This window comes from Salvelinus sp. IW2-2015, unplaced genomic scaffold (genome assembly GCF_002910315.2).
Source record: "Salvelinus sp. IW2-2015 unplaced genomic scaffold, ASM291031v2 Un_scaffold2686, whole genome shotgun sequence".
NCBI lineage: Eukaryota > Metazoa > Chordata > Actinopteri > Salmoniformes > Salmonidae > Salvelinus > Salvelinus sp. IW2-2015.
In genome coordinates, this window is record NW_019943992.1 from 130001 (window position 1) to 139920 (window position 9920).

Consider the following 9920-nt stretch of genomic DNA (forward strand, 5'->3'; position numbering starts at 1 on the left):
CAGAGAGAAGAAATGTCTGTAATTATGACACATTAAAACACATTTTGACCGAGGTAGCTAGCTGGCAGTTATAACGTTATATTGTGCGTTAAAGTAACAATAACGTTATAACTGCCAGAATCAGATGTCTGTCAGGTGAGTTAACGTTAACAGTATGTTAGCAAGCTAGCCAGACAGCTGACTATTCAAACTTTAATCTATCATATTTAATTTTCAAACCGTGAACATAACTTACTTAAAGTAAAAGCCATGAGTGTAAAACTTGGGTGATGCATTCTTCTAGGCTATTTCGTAACTGTTTGTCTCGAGTTAGCTACATGTCCAACTTTCTCTTCTGTTTGTAAACAACTCTCTTCCTTGCGCGCAGACGAATTACTTCCGATCTAAAACCTTAGCCCACAGAGAACGGTCCGCCCCTTGAGGCTGAATCTACAGCAGTCCTATAAAGTAACCTTTCGGATTATTGAACGTTATTGAATGAAGTTCAATAGTGAATATTATAGCAAGAGATGATGACTGATTTCATATACATTTTTGTAAAAGCGGGAATTGAACTTCCGCCAAGTTACATCTATATTGATTGGGTAGACAATATTGATCATGTCAGGCAATAAACATCGACCAATGTGTGACGCGCGAGAACAGCTAGAATTTCACTCAGTCGGACTATCACCACATCATGACACACACCACACGCACGCGCGCGCACGCGCGCACACGCACACACACACACACACGCACACGCACACGCACACGCACACGCACACACACACACAACACACAACAACACACACAACACACACGCAAACTATGAGTGGAGCGCTAGGAGGGTGGAGTGGTGCCAGGTGCATGGTCTGGCTGGCCAGCACAGCACTAGGCTTAGAGTGATTATAGGACATGCCATTCTCTGTGGTCTCTATTGTCCGTGTGTGTGGGGGTTTGTTGTGTGTGTGTGAGAGAGAGAGAGAGAGAGAGAGTGTGTGTGTGTGAGTGAGTGGACTGTGACTGTGTGTTTGTATATGTGTGTGTGTGTGTGTGTGTGTGTGGTGTGTGTGTTTGTGTGTGTGTGTGTGAGTGCATGTGAGTGCGTGTGTGTGTGTGTGTGTGTGTGTATGTGTGTGTGTGTGTGTGTGTGTGTGTGTGTGTGTGTGTGTGTGTGTGTGTTGGTGGTTGTGTGTGTGTGTGTGGTGTGTGGTTGTGTGTGTGTGTGTGTGTGTGTGTGTGTGTGTGATATTGGGGATAGAGCAGCATGCCCCTGGTCTGCTGGGAGATAAGCAGATCTATAGCAAGCCTCTGTACCTCTGTCATCACCTTTAACATTTAACACACACACACATACACGCAACACACACATACACGCACTTCCTGTGCTGTTTGGAAAGCGTTTGAGGAGCCTCTCTATTTATGTCATTGGGCCTCAAACACCAAGCCTGCAGGGGGCTCCCCTGGTGTGTGTCCAGTCCCACAGGGAAACTCCCGCAGCAGAAAGGTAAGCACAGCAGACTGAGGGGAGAGAGCGAGCAGACAGTGAAAGTCTGGACACCACATCACACCACAACATGTGTGTTTCAGATGTGTGTCTCCATAAAACTTCAATTAAACGCAGAGTCTCAAATAGTGCCATCCCTTTAATAGCCGGGACTCGCACACATTTCAGCAAAAACACCTGTTTTAAATAGATGCCGTGCCCAAATGAATTGTTTGCGAGTGAACTTCAGTGAGTACCGCAAGATTGTTCAAAGAAGATAAGAAGAGACCATGGATGAGACAGCAGTGTGTTTGACATGGTTGCTCAAATACGTGGATACAGAGTCGCAAGGTAAGACAATGGTGCAGACGGTGAAACAATGAGTATATGCATAGTCGCAGGCTAGTGTGTATGCATTTCAGTATCTGCGATGATTTTTATTACAATGTTTAACTGGTCATACGGTCACAATAACCAGTATGGTATCTTTTCAACATTTGTTTGAGCAAGAGCTGTGGCAAATCCACCCTTTTTTTAAATGTTCACATAAAAGAATACCAAAATCTCATGCCTGTAGCTCAGGACCTGAAGCAAGGATATGCATGTTGTGATACCATTTGAAAGGAAACACTTTGAGTTGTGGAAATGTGAATTAATGTAGGAGAATATACACATTAGATCTGATAAAAGATAATACAAAGAAAGAAGCATGCATTATTTGTATTTTTTGTACAATCATCTTTGAAATGCAATAGAAAGGCCATAATGTATTATTCCAGTCCAGGCACAATTTACATTTGGCCAGTAGATGGCATCAGTGTATGTGCAAAGTTTTAGACTGTTCCAATGAACCATTGCATTTCTGTTCAAAATTTTGCATCAAGCTGCCCAAATGTGCTAATTGGTTTATATAAACTTTTCAAGTTCATAACTGTGACTCTCATCAACAATGGCATGGTATTCTTTCACTGTAATAGCTACTGTAAATTGGAAGTGCAAAATGATAGCTTCTGCCAATATCAGTATGTCTATGTCCTGTGAAATGTTCTTGTTACTTACAACCTCATGCTAATCGCATTAGCCTACGTTAGCTCAACAGTCCCGCAAGGACCCACCGATCTGTAGAGGTTAGGGAATAGACGCTGGCTAAACAGAAGCCTGTCTATATAAGCACCGGTTGTGTTCAGTGATTGAAGCAAAAAACACCCAGGCTAAATGTAAGTTTTTCAGTATATGAACAAATGTGTTTACATGGTGCTTGTGTGTGTTGCGTGCTGTCATGCGTGTGGTTGGTGGCAGGACGCAGTCATCCGTCTAGTGTAATCCAGGAAGTGTGTTCTCAGCAGGAGAAGTGCTTCAGCGGGAGCCCCTCCCACTCATGAATATTACATTACCCCCATAAATTACTCACCTGACTTCACCAATTTTAAGTACTGGCAGGCAACAACACAAAGAAATACCTAAAAAACTAAAAGGACCAAGGCACTCTTCAAGTAATTAGTTTAAAATGCCTTTATTGTAGTTATGGCATGTCAGTTAAACAAAAAGTGTAAAACTCTGAAGCGTTTTGGGTCCTAGTTTTAAACGGTTTGTTCTATTGAACATGCCATAACTAAAAGTCATTTTAAAGTATTCTATGAAGAGTGATTGTCCTTTTAGTGTTTATGACCATTTTAGCCCTTTACCAAAGAGCACCTTCTACCTACAACATTCTACTGTGGTATTCCAGCAGGACTTCCTCCCTTCATTTTCTACAAACAAAACACTTTTATATTATATATATATATAATATTTACCATGTTGTACTGTTTGGTTGTTGGTTTGATGGTGTCTGCGTTCACACACAACCTTGTCATGTGTTTGCAACTGTTTTCAGGATCCCCTTTAAAAGGGCGATGATACATCTTAAAGGACTATTCTGCCTCCACTCTGATAATAAATAAATAAAACAGTGGGATACCACCTGCTTAGAGTGTGTTGTGTGTGTTGTGTGTGTGTTTGTGTGGTGTGTGTGTGTGTGTGTGTGTGTGTGTGTGTGTGTGTGTGTGTGTGTGTGTGTGTGTGTGTGTGTGTGTGTGTGTGTGTGTGTTCTAATGGGAGCTCTAATTAAGACTCTGGTATCTGCTATCTGTCAGCACTGATCGATCGGCTGGCAGAGACTGACAGCTCCTTCTGTGTGTCTGTGTGTCCGTGTGTGTGTGTGTCCTTGTCTGTCACTTCTGTCGTTGAGCTCTTGTCTCGTGTGGTGTTGGTGTTATGTTACTCGTCACTCAACACTGTCACTACCTGTGTCAGAGGAGAATAACACACACACACCGTCTCTTACACAGTGTGCCGGTCCTTTCACCTGACAGCTTACTGGACACAGGGTCTATTCTCTTTGACAGAGGACAAGATGTTAGAGTGTTCTGACAACAACACAGACCAGTGGTCAGGCATGGGCGATGTTCTAAACAGTTAACACCTGGATGAGTGTGTGTGTGTTGGTGTGTGTGTGTGTGTGTGTGTGTGTGTGTGTGTGTGTGTGTGTGTGTGTGTGGTGTGTGTGTGTGTGTGTGTGTGTGGTGTGTGTGTGTGTGTGTGTGTGTGTGTGTGTGTGTTGTGTGCGTATTTGTGAGTGAGTGTGTGTTGTTGGCAGTGCACCTGCATTCTGTGTGTTCGATCAATAGTGCAGTATGACAGGGGTGTGTGTGCATGTGCGCGAGTGATGGCAGTGACAGTATAGACGGTGTGCTGTGAAATGTCACCATGGCGATCGATCATGTTTAGCGAGGGTGGAGGCTGATCTGGTCCTCACGCTTACATGAACCCTCCATCCTCCTCCATCCCTCCTCCTCAATCCCTCCATTTCCCTACTAATTCTCCTCTCCTCCGTGTGAGAGCCCGAAGGGTCCCTCGGGAGAGGAGATCCCCCTTACCTGTCAAGAGGAACCAACCGTCACCACACACACACACACGCTCAGACACACACGTTCAGACACACACACACACGCTCAGACACACACACACACACACACACACACACGTGTTCAGACACTCAGACACACACACACACACACACTTCATTCCACATATCACACTTATTCAGTGATTTTTATTTCATTTATTTAGAAATGTGTGCAGGATCAATTCCTTGCAGTGAATCCTCTGGTTTCCCTCATTGTCCTGAAATAACATTAATTCATGGTACCGTGAGTGAAGAAGATGATGATGATGATGATGATGATGATGATGATGATGATGATGATGATGATGATGATGATGATGATGATGATAATGATGATAGAAACAGTAGACTCAGTCAGTCAGAATAACCAGTCAGTCAGAATAACCAATCAGTCAGAATAACTAGGCAGTCAGAATAACCAGTCAGTCAGAATAACCAGGCAGTCAGAATAACCAGGCAGTCAGAATAACCAGTCAGTCAGAATAACCAGGCAGTCAAAAATAACCGGGCAGTCAGAATAACCAGTCAGTCAGAATAACCAGGCAGTCAGAATAACCAGGCAGTCAGAATAACCAGGCAGTCAGAATAACCAGGTCTACTTCATGATGTCAAAGTGATGAACAAAAACTCCAGTCAGAGGGAAATAGACTTCTTTTAACTTCTTTTAATTTCTCTTCTTCAAAAAAACAATGCACAACTTGTACCACAATATTTGAAAAAGCTAAAAACACTTCAAAATATTAGTTTTGTATATATATATATTTATATATCTATAGAATTTTATTTTTTCCTTCTTTCAAAACGGATGCCTGTGAGTGAGTCTGTGATGTGTAATGGTGGATGGCCGGGTGGCCGGGTGGGGGGGACCACACACACACAGGCGCAGTCTGACACACAAACCAGGCCAGGCTGTCATAACAGCTTCATAAGAGCTTATAACAGCTTATAACACACCATGCATATGCTCCTGTACTCCTACACGGAAACACATAGACAGTAACATTGTCCTCCAATCTCTCACAGCCTCCATATTACAAACATATAAAAAGAGCATGACTGCGGAATGTTTCAACCTCTCCCAGGCCCCTTACAGTCATCCATCGAGCACCCTTCTACTCCCAGCCCCCCTTTCCTCCTCTCCTGTTCTCCTCCTCTCTGCCTCTTCGCTCCCTCTCTCGGGGAGCAGGGTGGGTGTGTGTCTGTGCTTGTCACCCTCTGAGGGTGTAAGTGCTGCTTGCGTTCTTTCCTCCAATAATCCTAAGAGTTCATTCTTAAATCTACTACAGCCAGTTCAATTCTGAGAGACTGAGTCATCAATGGTTAGTGCTCAGTACCTCCTCACCAATCTCTCTTTCTCCCGGAGCTACTGACAGACTGACAGTACATGGCCAGTCTTAGTATTACAATAATTTAGAGTTTGAAATGAAACCTTTCCATCTCTAGCTGTTGCTTTAAAAAAAAGATAGCACTAAAGAAATTGCACTTGGACAACAGAGCCAAACAGCAGTCACTTCACTGTGTGTGTTGCGTGTTTTATATAGATCTTCTGATTTAATGCCTTCTGGTGGAGACTCTGTTGTGTGACTAAGCTCTCACACACACACAGACAGATTGCTGGGTCACTCACGCTGTACGTCATCTTGACTGACGATACCTTTTTTAATTTAAATGTCTCCTTCCTCCAATTTCGCAGTTTCCCTGGGACATCATCAGAGCGTCACACAGTTACTCACACAGACTGCATTCCCCTCCCCTAGGACAGACTGCTATGAACTTCAGACTGAACCGAACCAGACTGAAGCAGGCCAAACCAGTCCAGAACAAAGACCTGGGTCTTATTTTCCTCCTTCAGGCATAACCAGACTAAAACAGGACAGAGAAATGTCACTTTCATTTTTTTGTCATCCTTTCAAAACCTCCCATCACACGAGAAAAACGGTCCAGATAGAAAGTGGTAAGCATATGAATAATTGTCTTTATGGCGTGAAAAGCATTTTTTGATTGGTTGTCCTTAATGAGTGAAAAGCAATTTGATTGGCTGTCTCTCAGCGTAGCTCAGTGAGTCTCGCTCCTCTGAGCGTGGCTCCATGGTGCTCTGGGGGGGGGGGTGTCTTAAACAGGATGTGACACGTATGTGTGGGCATAATCAGCCCAGGCAGCATCAGTAGGGCAGAGTGTCTAGGAACCTGTCAATCAGAGGTGGGGGTGGGACCAGGTCCTCCAGCTTCAGGTAGAAGATCCTCTGCAGACCCTGGGTCCTCTGGGAGCGGAGCTCCGCCCTAACACCCAGCACACGACTTAGAGGGGGCGTGGCCTTGGAGGAGGAGGAGGGGCCAAAGCCCAGGTGGTCTCTAAGGCAACAGACCACCTTGTTCTGCAGCTCCTCAACGCGCTTACTGTCCTTCAGTCCTGGGACCTGCTCTGTGGAGACGGAGGGGAAAAGACGGGTTACACACTAAACAGATACACAAAGAGAGATACAGGACACACATACACACAGTGCTCCTCGACTTGCTCAGAGCGCTACCAGCTCCAAGCACAAACTCCATCTTGTTTTCCATTCAATTCCATCTCATTAGTTCCTGTGGATCTTGTTGTTATTATGTTACCGCAGCCTTAAACCTTAAACAGGCTCTAAACATCCCAGACATACACACCCTGTCTGTCTCTCACTGCAGATCAATACACACACTAACCTAACATACCCCCCCACCCGAGCCCTGTGACCATTTACATATAAACACACACACACACACACTCAAGAAAGCACTCTCACATKAACACACTCGCCTGCTCTAAGAGGTTGACATCAACACAAGTAGCCAGTGCTCAACAATTAGCAGATTATTCGCTCCTGTGAGCAGCCAAATGAGATTAGACACACACACACTCACTGCCCTTAGCAACCCTACTGGCACCCCGACCAGCCTTAATGTGACACTAACTCATTCTGTAGAGAACAGGGTGTCCAGACAGTCGCACACACACACGTAGTTAGAGTCAGTATGTATCAGAAAGAGTGTGTGTACGTGTGTGTAGAAAGTTGTAATGCTAGCCTCAGTGTGAGACGTCTACTGTCTGTGTTGTTGGACTCTTTTGTGCGCTGTGTGTTTGGTGCTGCAGTCACTCCCGAGGTCCTTTTCACCTCTCACTGAGAGAGACAGCTTTCAGACCTCATGCTCTCTCCCTCACCTCTATACCCTCTCATTCTTCTCTGAATCCATTCTTTCTCTCTCTCTAACTGAGTTCCTGGGGAGGGAGGGATCGATGGCTGTCTTTCTGCAGAGGCCACTCTGCCGCGGTCGATGGTTSTAGCAGCTCTACAGTAGCAGTGTCCCGTGTGCTGTGTGGAGGTGGTAGAGTGCCACTGAGAGCCGTGCGGACACCATTCCAGAGCCGAGCTCCACAGTGACCCGGTCGATCCGGCACAGAGTTAAGTGCTCCCCCAGAGAGGYTAGGAGAGGGTGGTGGACAGGGGTGGGACTGTGTTTGGGGGAAAGGGGTGTAGTAGAATTTGAAATCTCAGAGTATTTCTTTTAATTGAACCTTTATTTAACCAGGCAAGTCAGTTAAGAACAAATTCTTATTTACAATGACGGCCTAAGAACAGTGGATTAACTGCCTTGTTCAGGGGCAGAACGACAGATTTTTACCTTGTCAGCTCAGGGATTTGATCTAACAACCTTTCGGTTACTAGTCCAACGCTCTAACCACTAGGCTACCTGCTGAGTAACATGTTAGGCCAAAAAAAGTTCAACGAGGGTAAATAAAAGAGTGAGATAAAATGTTTCTCTTTGTTGAATGACCCTCTGCTCTCCCCTGTCTGCTCTCAGCTCTTTGCGCACGCACGCACGCACGCACGCACGCACGCACGCACGCACGCACGCACGCACGCACGCACACACACACACACACACACACACACACACACACACACACACACACACACACACGAAGGAATCAGTGATGCTCCTACGTGGTTCACACTCATGCTCTGATTAAGAGACCAGGTGTCAGACAGGTGCAGCAGGTGCTGCCGGAGATCAGGTGTACCTTCCGGACCGAGGTGTGTTTAAGTGTGTGTGTGCTAATGTGTGTGTTAGGGTGTGTGTATGTGTTAGGGTGTTAGGGCGTTTGTGTGTGTTAGGGTGTTAGGGTGTTTGTGTGTGTGTGTACTTGTTTTCTTACATTATCAGGACTCCAATGTCGTAACATTTCACCTGTATGTCCTGAGAAGGTAGGAAAACAATGACTTTTTTGAAAAGTCAGGGATTTTCAGGTCCTGAATTTATCCAAATGCTATTTTAAGTTTAAGGGTTAGGTTTACGGTTTTGGGGTTAAGGTTAGGGTTAGGTTAAGGGTTAGGTTAAGGGTTAGGTTAAGGGTTAGGGTAAGGGTTAGGGGCTAGGGAAAATATCATTTTTAATGGCCCAAAAATGTTACACTACAAAAAGTGTGTGAGACGTCTGTGAATTTAACCTGATTGCCGTGACAACACTGAGTGACAAGGCTTAACCTAAAGCCTACAAACAAAGGATTGGGTGTGTATTACCTGTGTGTGTATGTATGTGTGTGTGTTTGTGTGTGCGCATGGGTGGGTGTGTTACCTGTGAGCAGCACCAGGGCAGCCAGGCAGGAGAAGGCGGATGTGTCCAGGTTGAGACTCTGTAGATGAGAGGAGAAGTCTCTGATGGAGTCCAGCCACTCTCCAAAACCTCTCAGACACTGGAACCTGCTCAGCACCAGGCCATTACAGAACACCAGCTTATCCTCCGACAACAAAGACCTGACAGAAAGAGAGAGGAGAAAGAGAGAAAGGAGATATAGAGAAGAGAGAGTGAAAGAGAAAAGCGAGGGAGTAGAGAGAGAGGAGAGAGGAGAGAGAAAGAGGAGAGAGAGAAAGAGGAGAGAGATGAGATAGAGGAGAGAGAAAGGAGGAGAGAGAGAGAGAGGAGAGCGAGGAGAGAGTATTAGTAGACAGTGTAGTATAAATATTTAACACACAGTGTGTTGATCTCTGTGCCCTGAGTGTGTGGTGGGAATCATACGTCTCTTAGGAGCTTTCCTATTGGCTTTCAGTGCCCCGGTCTAAAACACTGAGCAAGGAAACAATTACAATAACTACAAATGAGAAACAGTGGCAGCACATACACACACACACACACACACACACACACACACACACACACACACACACACACACATCAAACGCAGGCATGCAGCTGATTAAAGTTGTGTTTTCCAATTAGAACGTTTTAAAACATCCTCGTTTTCTGTGCAGCGGTGGGGGAAGGTGAAGGGTTAGAGCAGAGGCTGTGTGTGTGTGTGTGTGCATGATGTGTTTGTGTGTGTGTGTGGTGTGTGTGTGTGTGTGTGTGTGTGTGTGGTGTGTGTTGTGTGGTGTGTGTGTGTGTTGTGTGTGGTGTGTGTGTGTGTTGTGTGTGTGTGTGTGTGTGTGGAGGGGGAGCAGGGGTTAGGCTGTGGTACACAGTGGAACACAGATCT

At 45.3% G+C, this 9920-nt stretch overlaps 1 non-coding gene across 1 annotated transcript; it reads right to left on the reverse strand.

Annotated features, from left to right (window-relative positions):
* Window positions 1–5059: 5059 nt before the first annotated feature.
* Window positions 5060–9545, reverse strand: LOC112074569 (nuclear receptor subfamily 4, group A, member 3). Its single transcript, XR_011477026.1, has 2 exons — window positions 9023–9545; window positions 5060–6836 (listed from the first exon to the last, which is right to left on the reverse strand). It is a non-coding gene; the product is annotated as a nuclear receptor subfamily 4, group A, member 3 (transcript).
* Window positions 9546–9920: the final 375 nt, after the last annotated feature.